This window comes from Phyllopteryx taeniolatus, chromosome 10, assembly GCF_024500385.1.
Source record: "Phyllopteryx taeniolatus isolate TA_2022b chromosome 10, UOR_Ptae_1.2, whole genome shotgun sequence".
Taxonomy (NCBI): domain Eukaryota; kingdom Metazoa; phylum Chordata; class Actinopteri; order Syngnathiformes; family Syngnathidae; genus Phyllopteryx; species Phyllopteryx taeniolatus.
This window is the reverse complement of record NC_084511.1, coordinates 12,249,072-12,274,856: the sequence shown is the minus strand read 5'-3', so window position 1 is coordinate 12,274,856 and position 25,785 is coordinate 12,249,072. Positions and strand designations below refer to the sequence as shown.

Sequence of the window (25,785 nt, the reverse complement as noted above, 5' to 3'; positions counted from 1 at the left end):
GCAGTGCGGGTGCACATAGCTGCAGAAAGAGAGGGGGCATTCTCAGTTTTCCCGACTTCTCCCAGCCGCTTCCACATCACCGCGGCGAGCCGAGACGACATGCGTCCAGCTCGCCTCAATCCCACGGCCATTAAGAAAACGACCAATGTTAGCAAGCTGATGTAGCTCTAAATGAGGTGAGTACATCGACGCCGAGCGGTGTTTTCGCACATGTTCGCCCCGCCGCTCGTTCGCCCCGCCAAGCTAGGCTAGCAGCGTGTTGTTGGCGCAGGCGGAGAACGAGGCCAGCCTTCGGCCTCTCCAAGCTCCCCGGGTTGAAAAACGGCAAGCCCTGGTACTCAAGCGGCTCCCTTCGCCGCTTGCGGCTCCTGCGGGAGGGGGCTAGCCATATTGTCGAGGTTTGGGCCGGGATTAGAGCTGCTATGTGGTTGCATAGTGGGATTTAATCTATTTTATTCCGTAGTATAGACGTTCCGCCACCTACGATAACTTATTTTTCCCAACTTTGTAGCTTCTGCTGCGGTTTACTACACGGCCGCGAGACCATTGCGGTATGTTAGCTTAATCAGGGGTCGCGATTGACCTACAAATGTCACCGTGTAATGTGTGTTTTGCTATCAAGAATTTAAAAGGCCAAGCCCGTTTGTGTGCAAATGATATAAAGGTCGACACGGTTCTCTGACAAAGGTGGATGAGGATGGAAATGTAACGGCTGGTTTGGTTTCATTTTTCCAAACGACAATGGGGGTTCATGACTAGCTCGGTTGACAGAGCTGATGCATCAGACTGTTTTGGAGGTACCTGTAGGAATTGTTTCGTAGCCATTTGCATACTTAATAATATTGCTGCACAGTTGGCTGCTAAAATTCTTAGGTGAGCTATATAGCGGTCTAAAACGCACACAGGCATTAATGCGTTCTTAACATGTCTTAGTGAGTGTTGTGTAATCCATCATCATAATGTGTTTTTGGACTGTCTAAACAATATCAGTCTGTTTTGTTGTTCGTAATGGTGTGAGGTGAGAGCACACGCCTGCCTCTTCAAGCAGAGCTACTTATTTTAAAGTATTATATACATTGGACTTCACACAAGTTGTAAAAAAAAAGGGGCAGTCCAGACCTGTCTAAAATCTTTTGCCCCTGGGTGTGTATGCATGCACCGAGATGAGTAAGATTGCTGAGGAGCAATGACTCACGCTCTGGTTGTTTGCCGAAGTCCCAAAGACTTTCTCTCTCTCTCTCTCTCTCTCTCTCTCTCTCTCTCTCTCTCTCTCTCTCTCTCTCTCTCTCTCTATATATATCTATATCTATATATATCTATATATATATATCTCTATATATCTATATAGATATATCTATCTATATAGATATATCTATCTATATATATCTCTATATATATATATATCTATATATATCTATATAGATATATATCTATATATATCTATATATATATATATCTCTATATATCTATATAGATATATCTATCTATATAGATATATCTATCTATATATCTCTATATATATATATATCTATATAGATATATATATATATAGATATCTATATAGATATAGATATAGATATCGATATAGATATAGATATCTATATAGATATAGATATATATATCGATATAGATATAGATATCGATATCTATAGATATCTATATAGATATAGATATCTATATTTATATAGATATAGATATCTATCTATATATAGATATAGATATCTATCTATCTATCTATATATATATATATATATATATATATATAGAGCCAAAGCCAAAAGTATTTGCTCACCTACCTTGACTTACACATGAATTTAAGTAAAATAGTTTCTGGGAATTTATGACCATATTTCCAGAAGCGCATTTGTGAGGTTACACACTGACATTGGACGAGAAGGCCTAGCTCTCAGTCTCCCATTTCTCATCCATGTCTTTATGATCCTTGATTTGTGCAATGATGCATAGATGTGTTGGAACAGGAAGGGGTCATCTCCAAAATGTTCCCTCAAAGTTGAAAATGTCCAAAATATTAGCCCCTGAGCTCCAGTGAAAGGAACTCTGAATGATTGACCATACCAAGTGATTTTAGACAGTCAAACAGTTTGGGGATTACTCCTTTCTGTTCCAACATGTATGTGCACTGGTGCACAAAGCAAGGTCCATAAAGACATGGATGAGAGAATTTGGTATGGATGAATTTAACTGGCTGGCACAGAGTCCCGCCCTTAACCTGATATAACACCTTTGGGTTGATTTTGAGAGGACAGTGAGCAAGGCCATCTTGTCTGTCAGTGTGTAACCGCACAAATATGCTTCTGGAAAAATGGTCATAGATTCCCACGACCTCACTCCTAAAACTTGTTGAAAGCCTTCCCACAAGAGTTTAAGATGTTATAGCTGCAAAGGGTGGACCGATGTCATATTAAACCCTATGGATTAAGAATAGGATACCACTTAAATACATATGTGAGTCAAGGCTGGTGAGCAATTACTGTTGGCATTATAGTGTATGTGTGTGTGTGTGTCTGTACATGTATATATGTGTATATATATATATATATATATATATTACAGTATATTAGCTTTGTATTTTTAGATGATTTACATCATTGATTTTTAACAAAGTGTCATTTATTTATCAAAATTATGGTTGCATTCTGTTTATCTGTGCCAAATATTTGTGGTTCTTCGAGCGTTCCATCTGACTGCTCCTGCTGGCTGCAAAACGTGCTGTGATCTAGCGCGCCCGCTTCATGATGGCTACCAGTCATTTGATCTAGTTTATCAGCATCTCTTTCTTAGATTTACATTATGCCGATGAAAAGCTGTGACTTACGCATTGTAAAGGACACGAAGCATGACAGTATATATCTGATCAAATGGTGACAGTCAAACAGTGTTTGGGCATAGTGTCAGAATAAAAGGGTGATTTTGGCTTTGTGCTTGAGCGTAAAGCAGTAAAGACAGTGTTGCTTGTTTTCAGTTGTAGCATTGATTGGTTTGTTGTGATTGAAATTTTTCTGGAAGAAAGAATGAATTAAATGGCTCTATAGTCACTGTCCCTTCTCATATGTTAAGTAAGCTGCAGTGCCTAAAACAGCCTCTGTATTTTCCATGTTATCGTTCCTCGTCACCATGCTGTGTGTGTTTAGGATACTGTAAACCTCATTAAAAAAAAAAAAAACAGTGGAGGGAGCCAGGCATTTTTCCAATACTCATTGGAATACCCCTCAACTCTCTCCACTGAGTATAAACACTGGTTTGTATGTCACTATAGCCTCTTTTACTCAGAGATCCTGCGAAATTGACATCATGGAAGATTTTTCATTTATCCGCCAGTGACTTTTACACAGAACCCAGCGCGAAGCAGGGGATTGTAGCAACTGTGTGTGCATTCACACACCATCAGTTTACACCCCCTTTCCAGCTTTGCGAAGTATCCTTACACACAGGTGTCGTCCCACCTCTGTTACAGTTCTGTTACTACCGCAGATGGCTTAAAATTGACGGTTCAACTTACTTTGTTCAACTTTACAAAATGTGATAAAAATATCATCATCAATCAAAAAAAATTTGACTTTTGCAGGTAGCGTAAAAGGGGTTCTGTTCTCCCTGTAGTACTCATTCGTGATGTTATGGCTTTACAATAGAGCTGGGACTCTCCTTCCAAATCCTGATTCATTATTCATGCTCACAGTAACGAGTGACTTCCAAATCAGAATCAAATTGTAACTCCTTGGACCATTCCAAAATAAAGACGTCATAGTCCAACAAATGAAAAATCCGATTTGAAATTATCTATTGAACTGGAAAGAAAGTACGCTGGTCCATTTCGGCCGCTGCTTCTCCTTCCGGAATTATTTTTTATTTTTTTAGTTTAAAATTGCTTACTTTAAGTAGGATCCCTCGCTGTACCGTTGCCAAAGGTAGGATCAACTTTCCCCCATTGATTCTGCCGCGGTCTCCGTCCACCTCGGCGATGGCTCTTTTTCGACCTAATTGACCTAAAACAGGAAGTTGACTCTGATTTCATGTTGGACAAACGGGGAAAAAAGCGTGTGTATTTTTATACAGTCATGGCTAAAATTATTGGCACCCGTGGGGGGGGCAATGTTTTGAGCCATGACTGCTGTTCCTGCTGTGCACACTTTGGGCTCTTAGGGTCAGCGTAGTGCGGTGTGGGCGGGGCATGCATGGAGCTACACACTTAAACTTAAAAAAAAAAAAAAGTAGCAGAATAAAGATACAATACAACTTTATTAATTAAAATTTTCACAGATTAGAAAGACTATATACCTGTGAGTATTGTTATATTATCTGTCTGTGTGTGTGTTACTACGGCATTTGTGTGTGAATATTCAGTAATTTGAAAGGTCAAATCCCTTGTGTGATGTAATGCTAATTTTAGATAGCTCATCAATAGGGTGTTCCATTGAGTGTTAGCATTAAGACAGCGATCTTTCTCACAGGAACTGTAAATATGCAGTGTGTGTAATTGTGTAATCTCCAACTGGGTTATCATTAAACATCTTAAAGTACGCGCCGGGAGGGCAAAATAACATAAATCACATGTTTGCTGCAAGCCACATAGAGTTCAGGGTGCTTTTACAGCTCAGGAACTTGCATACACAACCTGCGCTGCGGTACATTAATCATTTTTCTTTGATTACTATTATAACATTTTTATGATTGTTAGAGGGCACAATCGAAATCACTTAAATTTTGATTAGTGGAAATTGACCCCAAATAGGAAACTGAAACACATACACGCACACACGCACACACACAATGAAGCCTTTGGGTCTACAGGAGGTAAACTGCACTGCGGTGGCGTGTAATGTTGCATAAATTCAGCTCATTTTCTTTGCTAGACTGTTGTTAGCTGAGAAATGTTTTATTTTTTTGGCTTGGGCTACACTATCATGATTGATGTTGGTGTAAGTATATTTCAAGCATCAAAACACAACTAAGTACTGGCAAATGATCTGTTACCATTTGTAATCCTCGGGAAAACCTGGACAGCGGCCTTTCAATGGTGCAAGCCACCATCAGATTATTGGCCAGCAATGAGGGTATGCACATGTGAGAGTGACTGGACAGGCTAGCGATGTGGCTAAATGCTACTGTACGCAGGCAGGTCAGATTACTGAACGATTAGCCATGATCGCCTATCCTTGGACCAGGGAAATGATTTTCCACTGTCATAATTCCCAAGACTGAATTAGGCTGGCGAGTCATAGATACTAAAGGGCTCTAGGATTGCACAGTGCCACTGTTTGGTGGTTTACCATTGTTTGACTTGAACTCATTTGGATTGTGGTGTTTTGAAACAAGGGGAGAGTGATTTTACAAAACCGGAGCCAACCTTGGCGAAAGGCAACGTCAAATTCGTAACTCTGGAGGTTACCCTTTACACTTGACATAAATGTGTCAGCAACCAATTAGAAAAGAGTGCTGAAAAAGGAAACTATCCTCAAATATTCCATTGTGACACATAAAATGTGAGCATGTGTGGATGGACCTGTGGTGTAATTCAGTTTAGTAGAAGCTTTGACCAATAGTGAAAGGAAGAAGATAAACTTTGTGAGAGGCTAGCTGCTGGAGGTAGGGCCGTCTTTCCAAGGTGTATACCCCCCGGAGGCTGGAATCTGATGCATTCCAGAGGTTCCTGTATCCAGATGAATAACTGTTACAAGGGTGTCATATGTCATCCAATGGCACATGATTGGCGTGTAAAAGCTGGGAAAATACAGTATGTCAAAAGTTGTGGCACAATCACCCTTGGTTGTCTGTGAAGTTTGGAGATACTAAATACTTTTTATATTCCTCCTCTCTAGCTTCTTGTTGCCCCCTCTGGTCACTATTTAATACTTACACATTAGTTAGGCATTATGGCCAGCAGTGAGCCATGGCACCTTTGTTACTCTCTTAACCAGGTTTTTTATTTTTTTATTTTATTTTTTATTTTTATTTTTTAAATTCGTAATTTCGTTTATCCATTGGACCCAAATTAACATAACCGTTTGTGTTGTCATAGATCAACACCTGTGATTATATTTTATCAACATAACAATGTACGAGTCTCATTTTCTCAGTTTTGTAAAGCTTTCGACTCCTGAAAGGAGAGCTGTGCAATATAACGATATACAGTAATCCCCTTTTTTTTTTTTATTGCGGGGGTGGTCTGGAATGTAACGCCTGCGATAAAGGGGGTTAAACGAAATCCGAAAAGTAGCGACCGTATATTTATTTTGTTTAATTTTTGGGACTACTTGGCAGAGGGATATGTTGTAACGGAGAGTCAGAATCGTTATTCTCTCTCCGTGTGATGGTCTTTTACCCAGAACTTTTTAATTCAGATAAACACTCACAAGTATACCACTAAAGAGTGCTACTGTTACAATATGCTTAAATCATTTGGGGGCTCATCCCCGAGGGGGACCGACGGCGGTGGCCTGTGTAGGGGCGGCTCATGGGGCTTCCCGGTGCCGGTCCTTGGGTCTGTGTTTGCTAAGACGGAGGCCGGTGTAAACAACAAAGCGCCTCTCGCCCAATCGATTGCGGCACGATGCTTAGACCGGTGTTTGCGGCTACGTCATAGCCTTGGGAGGGACCCGGGGCACCAAGTTGTAATGCTGCTGCATTTCTCTCAGCACAGCCTTTTTGTCATGTGGACCAGTCAGCCAATCAGTGTATTTCTTGTGATCTACCCACATGGTTACACGGGTTAAGCATCCAATTGGGTGCGTTTATACTCTTAATGAGGAAGTGGAGCGCTGTAGGCTGACTGTAGCAGCCTGGCTAAACCACGTGGCAGCGTATAGCCGGCCTAAAACAAAGGTTTAAGCACAACGACTCATTATTTTTATACAGCGTCAAGACCACAACGATAACGTGGCACTTTTAATTTCACAATATCGCAAGGTTGTGAATATTGTTAAATCCCTACTCTACAGTATATGGCATGAAAAGAAATTATTTTGATGCTGAGTATAGTTTTCCTAGAGAATGAAAAGGAAATGTGTGCTGGTTTTCGCATTACGTGTGTTATCCTGTATTTTTTAACATAGCAAAATATATTGCAGGGTTAAAGAAAATCACAGTCATTTTTTCCAATATGGAGTGCATTCCTAATAAGTGGTATGCATTATTATTATTATTACTATTACTACAGTGGGTACGGAAAGTATTCAGCCCCCCATTTTAGCTAATGCAGCCATTAGCTAAAATCATTTTGTTAATTTTTTCCTCATTAATGTACACACATCACCCCATATTGACAGAAAAAAAATATTATTATTTATTATTTATTAAAAAAGAAAAACTGAAATATCACACAGTATTCAGACCCTTTGCTAAGTATTTAGTAGAAGCACCCTTTTGAGCGAATACAGGCATGAGTCTTTTTGGGAATGATGCAACAAGTTTTTCACACATTTGGGGATCCTTTGCCATTGCTCCTTGCAGATCCTCTCCAGTTCTGTCAGGTTGGATGGTGAACGTTGGTGGATTTCCATTTTCAGGTCTCTCCAGAGATGCTAAATTGGGTTTAAGTCAGGGCTCTGGCTGGGCAATTCAAGAACAGTCAAGGAGTTGTTCTGAAGCCACTCCTTTTGTTATTTTAGCTGTGTGCTTAGGGTCATTGTCTTGTTACCCTTGCCATAGGCACTAAAACACCTTCTTATCATCACAGATGTTGGCTTTTGAACTTTGTGCTGATAATACAGCTGTTCTTTTTAAGCTTTGGCCTGGAGGACACAATGTCCATGATTTTCAAAAACAATTTGAAATGTGGAGTCGTCATACACCAGCACACTTTCCACTTTGCATCAGTCCATTTCAGGTGAGTTTGACCCCAGAGAAGGTAGTGACATTTATATAATGATAAATGGTTTTCGCTTTGAATGGTAGCGTTTTAATTGCATTTGTAGATGTAGCGATGAATTGTGTTAAGTAGAGGTGGAACGGTGAAAAAAAAAAAAAATATCCTGGTTTTGTGGTATGGTTTCGGTTCAGTTCGGCACACTTTGACTCTAAGGAAAATCAAATATTCTTGTATGCATTTAAAAAAAAATATATTATTTACTGAATGTATATCTTCACAGAATCCATCAATCCATTTTCTGAGCCGCTTCTCCTCACTAGGGTCACAGGCGTGCTGGAGCCTATCCCAGCTATCATCGGGCAGGAGGTGGGGTACACTCTGAACTGGTTGCCAGCCAATCGCAGGGCACATACAAACAAACAACCATTCACACTCACATTCACACCTACGGGCAATTTAGAGTCTCCAATGCATGCATGTTTTTGGGATGTGGGAGGAAACCGGAGTGCCCGGAGAAAACCCACGCAGGCACAGGGAGAACATGCAAACTCCACACAGGCGGGGCCGGGGATTGAACCCCGCACCTCAGAACTGTGAGGCTGACGCTCTAACCAGTCGTCCTCCGTGCCGCCTTCACAGCATTGTCATTTTTATTTTTGTATTTAAATTATTTTTTATTAATCAGAAATTGACATTTGCTTTTCTATGTATGTCAGCGGCATACAGTGACAGGCAGAACAATTAAATGCTCTTGCATTGCTTGGCAAAAGATACAATACAGCTCTTTTTCCACCTGTTGCCATTCATATAACAGAATATGTCATGGCTTCCTGCAAATATATAAGCTTTGTGTTCAATTAAATAACTTTGTTACTTTTAATATTTTTGTTTAATGGTTTACCATGAGGTTTTTCAAATATAAAATAGGTGCCTTGGCTCAACAAAGTTTGGGAAAACACTGGTCGAAATCTCTTAAATGAAAGCTTGTTATTATTAAGTCTTATGACATAGATGGACATTTCATAATTCATAACCAATAGTGGTAGAAGAGTGACTATATTATCTATCAAATGAAAATTATACGTGAATGAACTACGCTCATGCATAACCTTCACTCCATAAACATTTGTCTCTTCATTCATGGGACATTTACACTATTCTCATCTTTTTTGGCTCTAAACAGTACCACAATGGATTTGAATCAAAACGAACAAGATGTGCTTTAACTGCAGACTTTCAGCTTTAATTTGAGGGTTCTGTATTTACACCACATCGGATAAACAGTGTGGGAATTATAACAGTCCGTGTATATCTACCACTTTTACGTGTACAGTACTACTTTTTATGGGGGCTGGCGAGTTGCATGCTAGCATTGCATATCCTCGGGTTGCTGAAGTAGGTCTGACGCAGCTCTCTCAATAACAAATTAGGACTTACAAATGTATATACTGTTGGAGCTTTGTTTCAGCACTATACATTTTCTAGGAAATTTGACCAAACATATTTTCCTGCCTTAACAATGTTGCCAGGGAGCCAAAGAAATGCTAAAAACAAGTGTGTGCATGTTTTTCCCAGCATGCTCTGGTACACTCCGCACCGTTTGGAAACTCACAGCGCTGTTGGAATGTATACTTACAGAGTAGCGTTGTGGTGACAAATTGAATTTACGAACGCACCTTACAGACACCGCCACAGCCATACGCACCGCCATTTTGGCTTGCATCAGAGCTGTTAGCAATACTGTTCACTGCTTTGCCACATTGGTAAATGAGAAAAAGAGTGCGTGTGCTTACAAACCAAACAGAACACGTGGACCAAACTGAAACAGACGACACAAACTGTTTTCAAAAACTGTTCCATCGCTAGTGTTAACTGACCATGGTTTTCTGAAGTGTTTGTGAGCACACGTTGCAATACCATTTACACAATGATGCCGGGTTTTTAATGCAGTGCTACCTGAGGGCTCGAACGTCGCGGGCTTTCAGTGTTGGTTTTTGGCCCTGCCGCTTGCTTACATGCAGAGATTTCTCCAGATTCTCTGAATCTTTTGTTAATATTATGAACCGTATATGATGAAATCCCTAAATTCCTTGCAATTGCACGATGAGAAATGTTCTTAAACTATTTGCTCACGCAGTTTAAAAAAGTGGTAAACCTCTCCCCATCCTTGCTTGTGAACAACTGAGCTTTTTGGTGATGCACCTTTTATACACAATCATAACACTCATCTATTTTCCAATTAACGTGGCCACCTGTGTAATATTCCAAACATGTTTTTTGAGCATTCCTCAACTTGTCCAGTCTTTTGTTGCCCATGTCCCAGCATTTTTGGAATGTGTTGCAGGCTTCATTATGAGAGAATATTTGCAAAAAAAAAACAAAAAACAATGTTCATCAGTTTGAACATTAAATCTTTTGTTGTTGTATAGTCAGTTGATTATAGGTAGAAAATTATTTGCAAATCATTGTATTCTGTTTTTATTTACATTTTACGCAGCATCCCAACTTCATTGGAATTGGAGTATGTTAGGCGTGCAACGATTCGTGGTTGCCGATTCAATTCAAGGACGATATTGGTTCCTTTAAAACGATCCAATCTGAAATGATTCCGTAACTGGAAATCGATTCACTAACTTTTTAACCAGAAATTTCATCCGGTGTGACTCTGAAATAAATAACTGCATATTGAACAGTGCCAGTAAAGTTTCTTAGGTTCTTGTTGTTTCTTGTAAGGGAATCGGGGAAAAACCTTTGGTCATTAAATGAAGATTTTCCTGATCTACTTTCCTATTGTGTACTGTATGTGTTTTCTAATGGAGAGTGCTTAATATGAGTCTGCTTAATAAAAGTTGATTGTGTGATTGATTGTGTTGTTTCACAAATAAACAAAGGGGAAAACAGCAACTTATCTAACATATTCGAGCTATGGTTTTATTGATGGGCCATACAGTTAGTGGCTAGAAATGAGGCACTGAGGAAACTCTCTTAGGAATTGTGTTAATAATACATAGAGAGGTAAATAAATGAACAAACGTGCTCTTTGGAGCACAAACACGAGCCCGAAACACCGCCCAGTAGTTGACATTGTCCCAGGTTCTCCTCTTGTTCGCCTGAATTTCTCTAAGGTACTTTGCTATCGTTGTTAGCAGCCAGCAAGCTAAGCTAACCAGCTTGAAAGGCTTCAAAGTCCAGGGCGATTTGAGTCACACACGCATCCTTAGTTATAATTTCTTGCTAGCCCCCTTCTCAACTGCCATCCACCACCAGATAGACGGATGTCTTTTAAACTTATAAAAATGCTTAAAAAACCCCACACACACACACTGTGGTGTCTCATCCAATTATTAGGGGCACTACGGAAAGGAGTTACTCGATAGGAGGGACAAAAAAGAAAGAAAAGAGATGATGATAATGAAGAAAGTAGCCTTCACAGTGCTACCTGCTTTGTGCCAACTGAAAAATAAAGTAAATGGGAATTAATTTTTTCTTGAAAATACAACACATACAGTCCTCAACAAAAAGCCTGCCGTGCTTCAAACCAGTGCGTTATTTCCTCGTCTTGATACAATCGATTGATTATCTTTTTAAACGATTTAAATCAATATACTTACGCCTGGAAGGCTAACTTGCAGAGAACTGATTGAGGCAGTTGGATTGTACGAATATGAATTGATACATTAATAAAATAATTACGGCACTAGGGTAAAGGGCTAGTTTTTATGTCGGGATGTCAAATTTGGTTAATATCGTACAGCACTACGTGACAGCCATTCGCACCACTGCCTTGAAGTGATATTTTATTTGGTTGTCAAAAACAAGTGGTCAGGTATTAATGGACTTATCTCAGCTGTTCCGATGGACTCTTGAGGTGCAGTGTGTTCATTCTCTTTGCAGGCTCTGTCCTGGTAATGAACCTATTTTCTGCGAAGGAGACTGGCAGTAATAAGAATGCACCACTTAAGTCTAGGATATTCTAACCCTATAGTCATCATAAGTGCAGTAATCTGGTATGATTCGATTCGATTTCCCCCACCCCACGCCGTCTCCATTTAGCCATTCAGCAGACTTTTTCCCTGGGTTAGCTCTGTGTGCGTGCGTGCATGTGTGCACACATTACTCTTGTGAAACATTCTCTTAAGAAATAATTTTGAATATGTATTATGGTCAAAAGTCTTGAAGTGTTCAAAGGTGATCTTTGTATACAGTTTGCATGCTTTACACAACGAGTAGCTTGTGTATCGTTGGTTTTGTTCAAATGGTTGGTCACTAGTGTGATCCTGGAGGGCAGACAGATGGACATGAGTTGGGGGTGGAGGTGCCTGCATGTTTATCCAGTTGTCTAGTGGTCCTGGCTGAGGCCACACATAGTCTCCCACCTCATGTTGCCATTAATAATGCTTGGCGTTTTTAGCTTCTCACCACTGTGGTTTAAAAATAACTTGCATCCCAGGTTGAGCCTGGGAGCAAACCATAGCGTCACTGCATATATTTCAACTTGTACGCTCGATTCTACAGCAGTCAGCTGGCCATTGAATAATTGTCTTTTCACCCTGTCCACTGAGATTGTATTATTACACCAATCTTCCTATCTCTGTTTTCCTCCTATAACAGGATCCAAGCTGTGACCTTTTGTCACGGGAAGACCATGTTTGCTGTATACCAAGTAGAGGTGTGTGTGATTAAAGCTTTGTCATGATGGGCGGCTGACACTGAGGAAAATGAAGAGTGAACACTTAGACAAAGGTCTCTTAGGGGTTCGAGGTGTACCTCATTATTCTGAGATAATAGACTTCCCGAACATCAGTGCAGCATAATAACTTTTCAGTGTCTTGTACAGTCCCCCATGCTTGAAAGCAGATCAGGTCACAGCATCATGGTCCCCCCAAGCTGAGAACAATAGGACACTAGCCAACGACTTGAATACCTTCTACTGCAGATTTGAAAAGGACAGTTTCACACCACACACCCACCCGGCCGCACCCGCGACCACAATCACCCCTCTGACTTCTGCGTTAACCATTCATGTACAGGATGTGAGACGCATCTTCAACCAACAAAAGATTAACAAAGCGGCAGGCCCGGACCATGTGTCCCCATCCTGCCTCAAAGTCTGCGCGGACCAGCTCGCTCCAATCTTCACTCAGATCTTCATTAGATCTCTGGAACTGTGCGAAGTTCCATCCTGTTTCAAACGCTCCACCATCATTCCAGTCCCCAAGAAACCTGCAATCTCGGGTCTGAATGACTACAGGCCTGTCGCTTTGACATCTGTGGTCATGAAGTCCTTTGAACGTCTCGTGCTGGACCACCTCAAGAGTGTCACAGGTCCCCTGCTGGACCCACCTGACCTACAATTCCATTACAACATGCTGGCAATTTTTTGACTTCGTTGTCACATTTCTGTGGGGCCAATTATGTATTACTCGTGCACTCGCTGTAGTTGTCTCGCCATGCTGCACTATTTGCATATACTGGCCACTCATGCCAGAGTAGCATCTGCTCCATTGCACACTGTTTGAGGAGTATCTGTAACATTTGCACAACCAACATTGTCCCAGATTATTTCACTACTCGTCACTTTAAACCGCATACACTCCTTGAAGTCTCAGCGCCCCTTGCACAATGGTCATTGCACCGGTCTATTGCAATATTAGTCATTCGAACTGCTCTAAGTGCTAGAGGACTCTGCATCTTTTTGCACAATTGTTTTTTGTCAATGTCTTTGTCTCCAAAGTGTTCTGTAAATTGACTGTCTGTTGTACTAGAGCGGCTCCAACTACCAGAGACAAATTCCTTGTGTGTTTTGGACATACTTGGCAAATAAAGATGCTTCTGATTCTGATCCTACCAGAACTGAGTAAATCTCAGCAGGGCTTCTGGTGCTCAGTGCCTTTGCACCCATGTCTCATAGCCCCAAAGTAGACACCGCTGCCACACCACAGCAAATCATCTGATGTCTAGTTGGCTCCCATCTGTGAATAAATTTGGCTGCAATGCAAACAAAACAAAACAAAAAAAAAACAACAACAAATAACTGCAGCATGTGAGTGGGCTTGACTGCATATAAGCGATGAAGTGGAAGTTTTGGATGTTGTGGCTGTAATCTCCTGGTATTTAAATACAGATACATATGGTCTGTGTCAGGTTGTCAAGCAATGAGTATAGTGATGAGACCAGACTTCCAAGGGAGAGTCATCACCGGTAAGGAGTCATGGATCTTCGAGTATGACTCAAAGACCAAACGCCAGAACCTTCAGTGGAAGTGCAACGTTGGCAAGGAGGAAGAAACCAATAAAATGTCCAAAGTTAATGATGTTCATCAGATTCTTCGATGCGAGGGGCATCATCCCTGCAAATTCTTGGCTCAGGACCAAACGATCAACCAGGACATCCACAAAGATATCTTGTGGGGTTTGTTTCGTTCAGAGAAGAGGCAAGAGTTGTGTCAGGACAACTTGTGGCTACTTCTCCATGACGTGCTTGCTCACAATGCAATCAGCATCCAACAGTTCCTGGCTGACAAGAATATCACTGTGCTGGAGCAGCAAATCCCTACTCACCTGACCTGGCTCCATCTGACTTTTTGTTTTTTCCCTCATCCTTTTTCCGAGGTCATGGGGGGTCATCAAGGGGGACCCCTTTTGAAGACATGGATGACTTCCAAATTGCCTTGACGATGGGGCTGTGGAAGCTCATCCCAGCAGGCCTTGCATGATGAATAGGCAGGGTCCCCCTGGATCATCTCGTTCCTCCTGGCGGGTAGGGTCCTCTGAAAGCTACCAAGAACTCTTTGGGGGGCGGGCTCTGCTGAGGACCGTTGATTGGTTGACAGACCTGTAGGTGTTTACTTATTCATTCAAAGAGCCGCCATTATGCGGCTTTACGCAAGGCTCAAAATAAGAGGATCAAAATGCATTGAAAAGCAAAACTTCCAAACACCAATCTTTGTTTTCCTGCTGAGCCGCACTTGGTGGACAAGGCGCAGGTTGGACAAACTGTGCTCGCCGTGCTTACATTGCCGGGCCGAAGCCGGGCTCGATCGCAAAGTCCGTTGCCGGGAGGTCTGCTGCCGCCACGGGCTCAGCAGCGTGTTTCGCCGGTCCACTGCTGGTTGACTCTGTATCGCTCATGAGCAGAGGTCCAAGCTCAAACGGGAATGTGTGTCTTCCTCGGCCTGGCCAGAGGAGGCAAACACCTATGTGAGGCTGACCGGTGGAGGCGCTTTGATGGTCCAATCCAGACAAGAGCTGCTCCAGCCTGTGGAAAAATGCCGTGTTTGCCATAATGCAAGACAAGGAAATGAAGTCCAGCTTTTTGTCTGTTTTTGTACGTTCGCAAATAAATATTTGCAATGTACAGTCTTTTTTTATTATTATTTTTTTTTAAATGCAAACACAATTACAGATACCAAATACTTGACACCGGTGTATTTAAAAACAGACTAGGAGCTGTCAATGAAGTATTGTATTTATTTATTGAACTTTACAAGGTAATATATTTGCCATGTCAACCTGGCTGCAGACAGCAGATTAAAACAAACCAAAAAGCAAGCAAATACATATTCAATCTGTACAATGTGATATAGTAAAAAGTTAATTACATTACATCATAGCAGATGGTGAATAAAAGGTCCATAAAAAGCATGTGAACGGATGTTCTCTAAACCTGGAGAACTAGCATGAAGTAAAATGTAATCGCCTCAATGCCAAAACATAAGAAAAACTAGTCTTTTGAATACATAAATATATAAATCTATTAGCTGGGCTTTACACGATCAGGATTTTTGAGGCCGATCAAAAAAAAAGATATCCGATCACAAGATGGAGCAATGTGTCTATTTAAATGACTTGTTCATTTACTCATGTAATGTATACTGAGTATCTTCAAAAGTTCAGGTCATGTATTCTAATCAGTCAGGTCAAACAAACATTACAACATGAATGAAATAATGGGTGCTAACTTACTGTAATTGAATTACTTTACTGTAATTGAATTACTTCACACACATCGAAACTTTAGAGCATTATTCGACATAACGCCGGCATATTTAGGTACAACCGTTAGTGCTAGCACTAGCTTGCTAGGCTAAATAACGTTTTGTTGCCTGCTTGTGAGCCGTATCGTATTAAAAGTACGTGAACATACCTCAAGCAATCCTTAAATGAACGTAATCTCCCGAGCACCGGTGACCACCACCACACGTTTTCCCCCATTTCGTTCTTATAATATACGCGTCGCGATGCTGTCTCCATGGTAACGAGTGTATCCGGTCACGTTTGAGTTGACAAGATAAAGCCCCGTGATCGTAAAAGACAGGATGCGAAGATTTTATTGTGGTAGTCTGACATACATGCATACAATCGTGATACCAAATTTGTCTTGTAGTCTGATCCAGGTATTACGTATTGTCTGTCTCAGACATGCTGTCTGTCCCACACCGCCGACATGTTTAAAAAAAAAAATAAAATAAATAAAAATACTTTATTGGCTGTCAGATATTTACAGTAGTATGTCAAAAGACGCACGACAAGGCTGAAAATAAAATAGCTTTTGGGTTCAAATATACTGTACACGATGGAGTCACTGATGGTGTAGTGGTACACTCGCCTGACTTTGGTGCAGGCAGCGTGGGTTCAGTTCCCACTCAGTGACGATATGAATGTGAGTGCGAATCGTTGTCCGTGTCTATATGTGCCCTGCGACTGACTGGCGACCAGTTCAGGGTGTAGTCTGCCTTTCGCCCGAAGTCAGCTGGGATAGGCTCCAGCGCCCCGTGACCCTAACCAGGATAAGCGGTGTTGAAAATGGATGGCTATACTGTACACGATGACGACGCGGAGTATATGTCTTTTGCGGAGCAAATCAATGACGTCATTGATCGGATTGGCGAATTATGACATTAAAGCCGATCAGCATAAAATACCAATTATCGCCCGATACCGATCAAGCGGATCAGATCGGTTTCAAGTCTAGTATAAGCTTGCAGATGACTATAAATGTGATGCGTTTCCAAATTTGTAGTGGAACTGTGTAAGGCTTCAGGCTCATGTCCCTATCGCATTTTCCAGCTGATAAATCATATCTATAGTTCTGCAAACTTCTGATGCACAATCTATGTATTTGGGTATGTCATCTCAATAAATAATAATTCAGTTCTCAATTCCCCCACCTGGATAAAGGGTTAGGTTTTAAAGGTATTAAAAATATTAGAAATTTATATTAAAATATAAAACAAGACATTAACATGAAAGCTTGAAATACCCCCCCCCCCTTTTTTTTTTTTTTTTAGATCCAGGAGGTGTCAGTATTGAGCAACATCGGCCTCATTTGCTTAAGCGATCCTGTACTAATGAGTGCAATGGAAACACAAACCACATGGGCCACAGGAACCTTATGCTACCAGGAACTCCAAGTTCCTGGGCTGGTTGGTGGAAAAGCCCCTGTAACTTATACTTTTATAGGTAACTTCTGTGTGTCAAAGGGAATGGGTAGAAAAACATCTTTCTCAAGCATAAGTTTTAAATAACTGAAACATGCTAAGAAAAAAAACACAACGAACAACAAATGGATGTTCTCAATTTATTTATTTTTAAAATTCATTTATGTATTTATTTAGCCATATTGCATTCCTCTTTGTTGGAATAAACTATAATACTGGTATGATGTCAGACTGGTTTTGAAGCTTACACAGCGTTCCTATCTGGCTTGTGAGGTTCCGAGAACGTTCTGTGAAGAGCTGAATTGATCCGTACCGCTTTATATTGTGTGATTGAAACTATAATGTGTGGATCATTTTCAGATTATAGACTTTCATAACAAACTGACCACAGTTAATGGCCTACATCTTCCCAATTTTGAATTTCTGAGATGGAAACATTTGCACTGGTGTTATATGGTGTTTTAGCTACTGTCTGCTCAAAGTGTACTCTTCACTGATTCAAGGCGCTGCCCTGTCTGTCCATCCTGCTGTCTCTCTTGCTTTATAGGTGATGTTTGTGTGTCTGGACAGAACAGGTGTTGGTAACCCAGAGGCTCAGTATAGACAACGCTCTGGCACCTAGACTGGAGGGCGACTAGAGATTGCAAAGGAGTGTGCTTTGTTTTGCCAGTTCTGTTCAGGTGCTTTGAAGAAAGTCGTTTGTGTGAGTGTTATGCCTTGTTGCTCTCAGTGGGTTATGCTACAGCTGAAACTACTACTATCTGACAAAGGGGCTTACAATATATTTGAGAATAGTAGTAGGAAAACTAATGTAACCATCGGCGGATGCACAACCCCCTAAACACAAACCACACCCCAGCGCCTTGTTAAGTATGTAAATAGCCTGATATGTTTGGTGAATGGGACAAAGGTGTCTGGGCAGTGCTGTATATGCCTGCTGGCCAGAGGTCTGTTTGTTTTCTGTTGTGGCAATTCGACCCACTCTCATGGGCTGTATTACCCAAGGATGGTCCACCCTCCCTTTTTGTCTTCTACTGTGCAGGGAGATGATCTGGTCAAGAATGTGATAATGAAATTCTAGACACCTATTATACATGAAGCAAATCCTACTGCTTCTTAGGTCACTCCTCCTCTTATTTCTTTTTCTCTATTATCCATCAGTTTGTCAGATCTGGCTAGCAAAGCGGGTGTTTGAAGTTGTCAAGTCGGTGGCTTTACCGTCAAGTCCTCAAAGTGCTTCATGTGACGGGTATAGAAAAGCCAAAGGGCAGTAATGTGACTCGCACATAGTCCACAACTTTTCCAGGCTCCATCCTCCACACCCCTGTCTCCCATTTTCTTTCCACACACAGCACTGTCTCCCTGGTGATGTCACTCAGCAGAGCTCTCCTTTGTTGAGAAACAGCCTAAAGGTATACTTTGGGCGCTGAAGAAGACTCTCAGGGTTCTGCCACAACCCCGCATGCGTCTCCTTAGGGAGTGAAGCAGGTTGAGGTAATGCTCGCTTCCATGTTTTGACCTATACCATCAATGATGGCTGCCTTCTCTTCCCTGATGTGCTTGTTTCAGTAACCCCTGTGGCCTCTCCAGATGGCCTGGCCTCACAGCAGGTTTATCATCAGCATACACCTAATACCTAGGCCACATTACTAACTCCCAGCTTCCCATCTTTGCTTGTATCTCCTCCCTGTAAACTTTCTCATTTCTCATTGCCACCCCCTGTGCAACTGTCTCTGACTCCTTCTCGGCGATGCCCCGATTTTATTTTCTTTATTCCATCCCATCCTTTTTTAAAATGGCAGAATGCATTTATTTTACCCAGAGGCACAACGGGTGATGGCAAGAGACGGTTTAGCAAATTAAAATCGGTCTCTCCCTTGTTTGCTCCCTTTGGATGTTGTTGCAGTGGAAGAGTGAGTGAAGGAGAACAGCTGCAAAAAAGCAGTTGGGAAAAAAAGCCCTTTCCAATGCATTGTCTCGTTCCTCAGATGTATTAAGTAACACCTTCCCCATTTTTTTGTCAACATTATTTAATTTTTAACCCTCCCCCCCCCCAGCCCGTCTGCATCCCCACCTCACATAGACTGCTTCATGTCCTAACCAGAAGGTCTTGTTTCTTGTTCTTTCTACCATGTATGCTGACCAAGTTTATTAGTTTGGGTCTAGTGAATCATTGACATTTTCTGTTCCTTGTAACGATGCAGCGGTGCCTCAAGTGTCAAAAACTCTGTTCCAACCATTGTTCTTACAGTGGCACAGTTTTGTATTCCAACTTTGGTTTCTTGCAATAACGCATCATGCTCAAAACCCAGACTATGTGTTTAGTAGGTGAGCTGTGCACTGTAATATGTCATTCTGTCAGAGTACAATACAAGGACTAAGTGCACTGAATGCAAATTAATCATGTGCAATGGCAGCAGTTGAATAGTGTTGAGTTGTGGTCAAGGGAGGGACAGAGGGAAGGATAATAGTGGTGGTGGAGAGGAAGGGGTGGGAACTGCAGGAGGGAGGCAGTCATCGCTGGGCCTATTCATCATGCAAGGCCTGCTGGGATGAGCTGGGGTCAGTCCTGCACAACACAATTACAGGCTGTTCTGGTGTGTTGTGTATGCGTTCAGCTGCGTTCGGAGTATGTTCTGTTGTCGTTTGTTGTTTCCTCTGTTCCACAACCCCAATTCCAATGAAGTTGCGATGTTGTGTTAAACAAATAAAAACAAAATACAATGATTTGCAAATCATGTTCAACCTATATTTAATTAAATACACTACACAGACAAGATATTTAATGTTCAAAATGATAAACTTTGTTTTTAGCAAATAATCATTAACTTAGAATTTTATGGCTGCAACATGTTCCAAAAAAGCTGGGACAGGGTCATGTTTACCATTGTGTTACATCACCTTTTCTTTTAACAACATTCAATAAACGTTTGGGATGTGAGGACACTAATTGTTGAAGCTTTGTAAGTGGAATTCTTTCCCCATTCTTGCTTGATGTACAGCTTCAGCTGGTCAACAGTCCGGGGTCTCTGTTGTCGTATTTTACGCTTCATAATGCGCCACACATTTTCAATGGGAGACAGGTCTGGATTGCAGGCAGGCCAGTCTAGTACTCACACTCTTTTACTACGAAGCCACGCTGTTGTAGCACGTGCAGAATGTGGTTTGGCATTGTCTTGCTGAAATAAGAAGGGGCGTCCATGAAAAAGACGTTGCTTGGATGGCAGCATATGTTTCTCCAAAACCTGTATGTACCTTTCAACATTAATGGTGCCTTCACATATGTGTAAGTTACCCATGCCATTGGCACTAACACAGCCCCATACCATCACAGATTCTGGCTTTTGAACTTTACGTCCATAACAGTCCGGATGGTTCTTTTTCTCTTTGGCCCGGAAGACACGACGTCCACGATTTCCAAAAACAATTTGAAATGTGGACTCGTCGAACCACAGAACACTTTTCCACTTTTCATCAGTCCATCTTAGATGAGGTCGGGCCCAGAGAAGCCGGCGGCGTTTCTGGGTGTAGTTGATAAATGGCTTTTGCTTTGCATAGTAGAGTTTTAGGTTGCACTTACGGATGTAGCGCCGAAATGTATTTACTGACATTGGTTTTCTGAAGTGTTCCTGAGCCCATGTGGTGATATCCTTTACACATTGATGTCGGTTTTCGATGCAGTGCCGCCTGAGGGATCGAAAGTCATGGGCATTCAATGTTGGTTTTCAGACTTGCCGCTTACATGCAGTGATTTCTCCAGATTCTCTGAACCTTTTGATGATATTATGGACCGTAGATGAAGAAATCCCTAAATTCCTTGCAATTGTACGTTCACAAAGAGGTGAACCTCGCCCCATCTTTGTTTGTGAATGAGTGAGCAATTCAGGGAAGCTCCTTTTATACCCAATCATGGCACCCACCTGTTCCCAATTAGCCTGTTCACCTGTGGGATGTTCCAAACAGGTGTTTGATGAGCATTCCTGAACTTTCTCAGTCTTTTTTGCCACCTGTCCCAGCTTTTTTGGAACGCGTTGCAGCCATAAAATTCTAAGTTAATGATTATTTCCTAAAAACAATCAAGTAAAATCAGTTTGAACATTTAAATATATTGTCTTTGTAGTGTATTCAATTAAATATAGGTTGAACATGATTTGAAAATGATTGTATTCTGTTTTATTTGTTTAACACAACGTCCCAACTTCATTGGAATTGGGGTTGTATATGTATATATCTGTAATATATTAATATAATGCTGTCTTGAAATTAATGTTTACAAACATCTACAAGAGTAACCGTTTTTACAGTTGGTGAAATAAATACTATACTCTAGACCAGTGGTTCTTAACCTGGGTTCGATCGAACCCCAGGGGTTCGGTGAGGCAGTCGCTGGGATTCAACGGAGGACTCGACACACACCGCATGTGCGTGCTTGCTTTATCTGTAAAATACTTTTTACACTGCATTTTGAACGCCTTGTTCATGCCGTTCAAAACGCAAGGGAGCGTCAAAATTGCCGTCTACCATTGCGGCGCTGCGGCGCGAGTTGAAATGGCTTGTTCTTTTTAAACTATCTTTATTAAACGTTTCAACGATACAGTTGACTTGAGTAGCATTGCTGTGCTGTCAGACAGCTCAACCAATAACAAAAAACAACCCCAAAAAATTACTCTTACCAATGAACCCTTTGAGGATTGTAGAAATAACATTAAGAAAAGGACCAGACTTTGTTGTGAATTTTAACAACGAAGTCCGTTCCTCTATGAGAATGGCACTTACCAAGGGGAATGGCAACAGCAAAATTCACATTCACTTACAGTAAATTTTCAATTAGTTTCATGTTTTGTTTATTTTTTGCATGAAATTCATGTTTTGTTGTTTTAACACAGTGATTTTGTGTGCAACGGATGTGTGGTTCATTTTGTGCATGACCTGGATGACTGAGAATCTACACAGACAATAAAATATATACCTGTTTTGAATTTGAAATAAACCATATTTTATTTTTAAAATGAGGAAGTGTTCCGTGCACTCAGTATGAAACTTGCGGGGTTCCGTCCCTCCAACAAGGTTAAGAACCACTGCTCTCGACCGGGGGAGATAACATGGCTTAGCAGCGTGGGTAACATCCTCTCGTTTCTGCTCTGACAAAACAGAGCAGAGAAGTAGCGACTCATTTTTTAGAGGAACAACTTTTGTTTTTTTACTGTTGCAGTACATTTTGCTTTTGTTTAGAAAAAAATTATTTTTATATTTACATTTACTAATGTTCCAAATATTCTGTTGTTTAAAAATAAAATAGATTACGTTGATACATTTTAGAGCTCTAATTGCAATACTGTGATTCCAAGAAAATATAATATTTTTGTTGGTTGTCATACAGTCAGAATCTGATACCAGCTCATGTCTACTTCCAAGTAGGGTTTATGCACAACCAACCTTCATATTCAGCAGAATAGGACGAAGTACTTCCTTCCGGTTCAGGTGAACGGTGGAGTCCTATGGCAGGAGACCGGGACAGAGCACCTGCAGAAAGTACTAAATTAGTGATAGCAGCTTGGAAGAAAACAGAAAGAGGTGGTCTACTTTTCCATGTAATTTAGTACTATAATCTAAAGCAATACAGATTGAAGCACATTGGATTTCTTTATCGTTTTCTGTCCAGAACAATTGTATTTCTCATTCTGGGCTGCTACGAGTTACATCAGAATGACCTCTTCCTCGGCTAGCAGTCCTCAAGTGACCAGGAGGCCATCTTGCATGAAGGGTGGTCAACCGTTATGCAGCCAAGTGTTATGAGCCTCATTGGTGCGGGTAATGCAACATGACTGCATCGCTTCGAGGTGGAAGGATCAAATACTATATTAGGCTCACATTGCCAGCCGTCACAACCTACTTGAGTCTAGAAGAGCTGATGCAGCAAAAATGTTTTGCAGAGTCATGTTCTGAGACTGCCTGAGGTCTTTTTTTTTTTGGTCAGATTCTGGCCAACATCAAGATGCCTATTTTTTCATATTGATGGCTTAGTTGATGCTTGTTTCAGAAAAGTGGTTCAGCATCCTGAAGCTATGATTGTTTTTTTTTTAAAGATTTTTTTTAATTTAGTTTCATAAGAGGAGCTCACCTTTATGCTTCAAGACCTTGTAAAGTGTATTCTGAGGTTTCTTAATACATTATACGTTTGACGATTTGTTGAAAATATGTGCAAAGACTTAGAACTGTAGTACACAATTGTGGCAATATGATGTCAAACTGTTTTTCACAATTTACATTTTCCAAATGGTTTGGAGCCCAGGTATGCACAGAGATGCCAGGTTTTCTGGTTTGGCCATATTTTCTTACAGGCAGTTGCCATGTGTCACTGTTTCTAAGAAGTCGAAAATGTTCCGGAGAGCTTGTGCCCAATGGCGGCGACGAACAAAAGTGTCTTAACTTTGTTAAAATTAATGACCAGTCGCCTCAGTGCAACACTTGGAATAAGATTATATTGTGCAAAGGAGGCTTTCACGATGTGTAGCGTCTGACGCGCTCTGAGCCTCAGCCTACACCACGCGGAGCTTCAGTGAAGTCAACTCTGTCAATTGGGTGAGTGAAACAATAAAATACGTCTATGCCAACATTGAGACCGCTAACAAGGTAAACGGTTGCTTGCACTTTTACACTGATGGTTTTTAGCATTTATTTTAGTCTTCAAATCAACGTAAGCGCCAATGACAGAAAAAAAGCTTATCATTGGGCTAAAACTTCACCGTAGCAACTTTACATCACATTGAATTGTAACTAAATACACATAAACATCTCACAGTATCACTATCACTAACCTTGTGCCTCATCGGTGGGTAGGGAATCAGCGTTTTCATTTGGTCCCATCCATTTAAAATAAATAAATAAAATAAAAATCACCGATGCTGTGTGAAGTTACTTTTTGTGCCAAAATGCGTAGTTCTGTTGCGTACCCTGCAAAATAAAAGGCTGCAAGCGTAAAACACGAAGTCAAGTTAAAACTTGCACATATAAACCATTTGTCGTGATGAAACAGTCCCAAATAACTATTTTAACAATGCTATATTTAACTTTTAGCGACACATTAATTAATGAATATTAAATCAATTCGGTTAGTTCCACACACATTGCCTTTTAGTTGATAGTTTTGATATTGATACTGGTTATAAAGAACCTCGAGTCAAATGTTCAATGCTGCGGGCTGCTAAGAAAATGGATGTTCATAATTTGGACACCCTTTATTTAAACCCTGTAAACCTTTTTGACCCAGCCCCCTAAAAGAATCGGAATTGAGAATCGTTTGGAGCCTGAATTAAAATATGGAACCGGAATCACTCAAAACAATGCCCAACCCTACCTCTCAGTGCCTCAGCAAGTGAATGGCAGACATAAGATTTGGACTCTAACAAACAATCGCAGTAACGTTTGTTGATGTCATTGCATTTGCTGCTGTGGGGAGGAAAAAATAACAAAAAAGACCCAAACATAGCTTCCAGACAGACTGACTACGATGTGGGCAGCTTCCTAGCTAGTGTGGCTAACACGCTGCTCTCCTAAAAGTCACTAATCATTGCTTTCATGGCAGCGAATAAGCTATAGTTCTGACTAGTATCGTTATCAAGAAAAGAGGACCAGTAGTAATTAACAGGAGATCACTAAGCCATGCTAAACGGGCACTTAGCTATCATTTAATGTAGTCACGAAACACCGGAATTGGTGATTGGTGCTACAGTACAATTTTTACGAAAGTCTCGCTGGAACCACATTCGTTACAAGGGAGAGTAACCAACTATGAACAGCCAATGTGGGAGTAAAAAGTATGTGAACCGTTTGGAATTTCATACATTTATGCGTAAATTGGTATCTGCCAGTCATAGAAAATGCTTGGTTTCAGTTGTTGCTGCTGAGGGTGGCCTAATAGGTTTTTAGGTTTAGGGGGCAATTGCTTTTTCCACAAAGAGCCAGCCAGCCTTGAATAGTATTTCCCCCCCCCCCCGAATAAATAATCAGCATTTTAAAAACTGTGTTTTATGTTTATTTGGATTATCTTTGTCTGTTATTTACATTTGTTTGATGATCTTAACTATTATAGTGGGGAAAATTATCCAGAAATAAGAATTTTAGAGGGAGTCAAATACTTTTTCATGGCACTGTATATGTATTAAAAGCAGTTGTTTACATACACTTTATACAGTAAAAAGACACACAGGTAAACCTTTCACAGACTGAGGAAAAATGTTTCATATATAAATTTTTATATAGTGTATGTAAACTTCTGGTTTCAACAATATTCCCCATCTATATCGCGGTTCACCTATTGTGGATTCAGTGCATAGCGGGTTTTTTGCCATATTCATATTGCGAATAATTCGCCATAACGCGGGACTTTGAGTGTATGCTGTAATTCTTTTGGGGTGGTAAAATAAATGCTTCGTAGCCTAAAACATTGTTACGCACAACTGTTAAAAACAAAATAAAGAATAAAACTCATATTACAAGGAATAAAATGTACATAGTATAC

The 25,785-nt window shown here is 40.8% G+C and overlaps 1 protein-coding gene across 2 annotated transcripts in view; it reads left to right on the top strand.

Annotated features, from left to right (window-relative positions):
* Window positions 1-25,785, top strand: part of LOC133484688 (bifunctional heparan sulfate N-deacetylase/N-sulfotransferase 1-like) — a 65,359-nt gene continuing 39,574 nt past the window's right edge. For both annotated transcript variants that reach the window (XM_061787642.1, XM_061787641.1), the window contains exon 1: window positions 1-176. The gene's annotated coding sequence lies outside the window, so the exon portion shown is untranslated. The remainder of the gene's footprint in view (window positions 177-25,785) is intronic.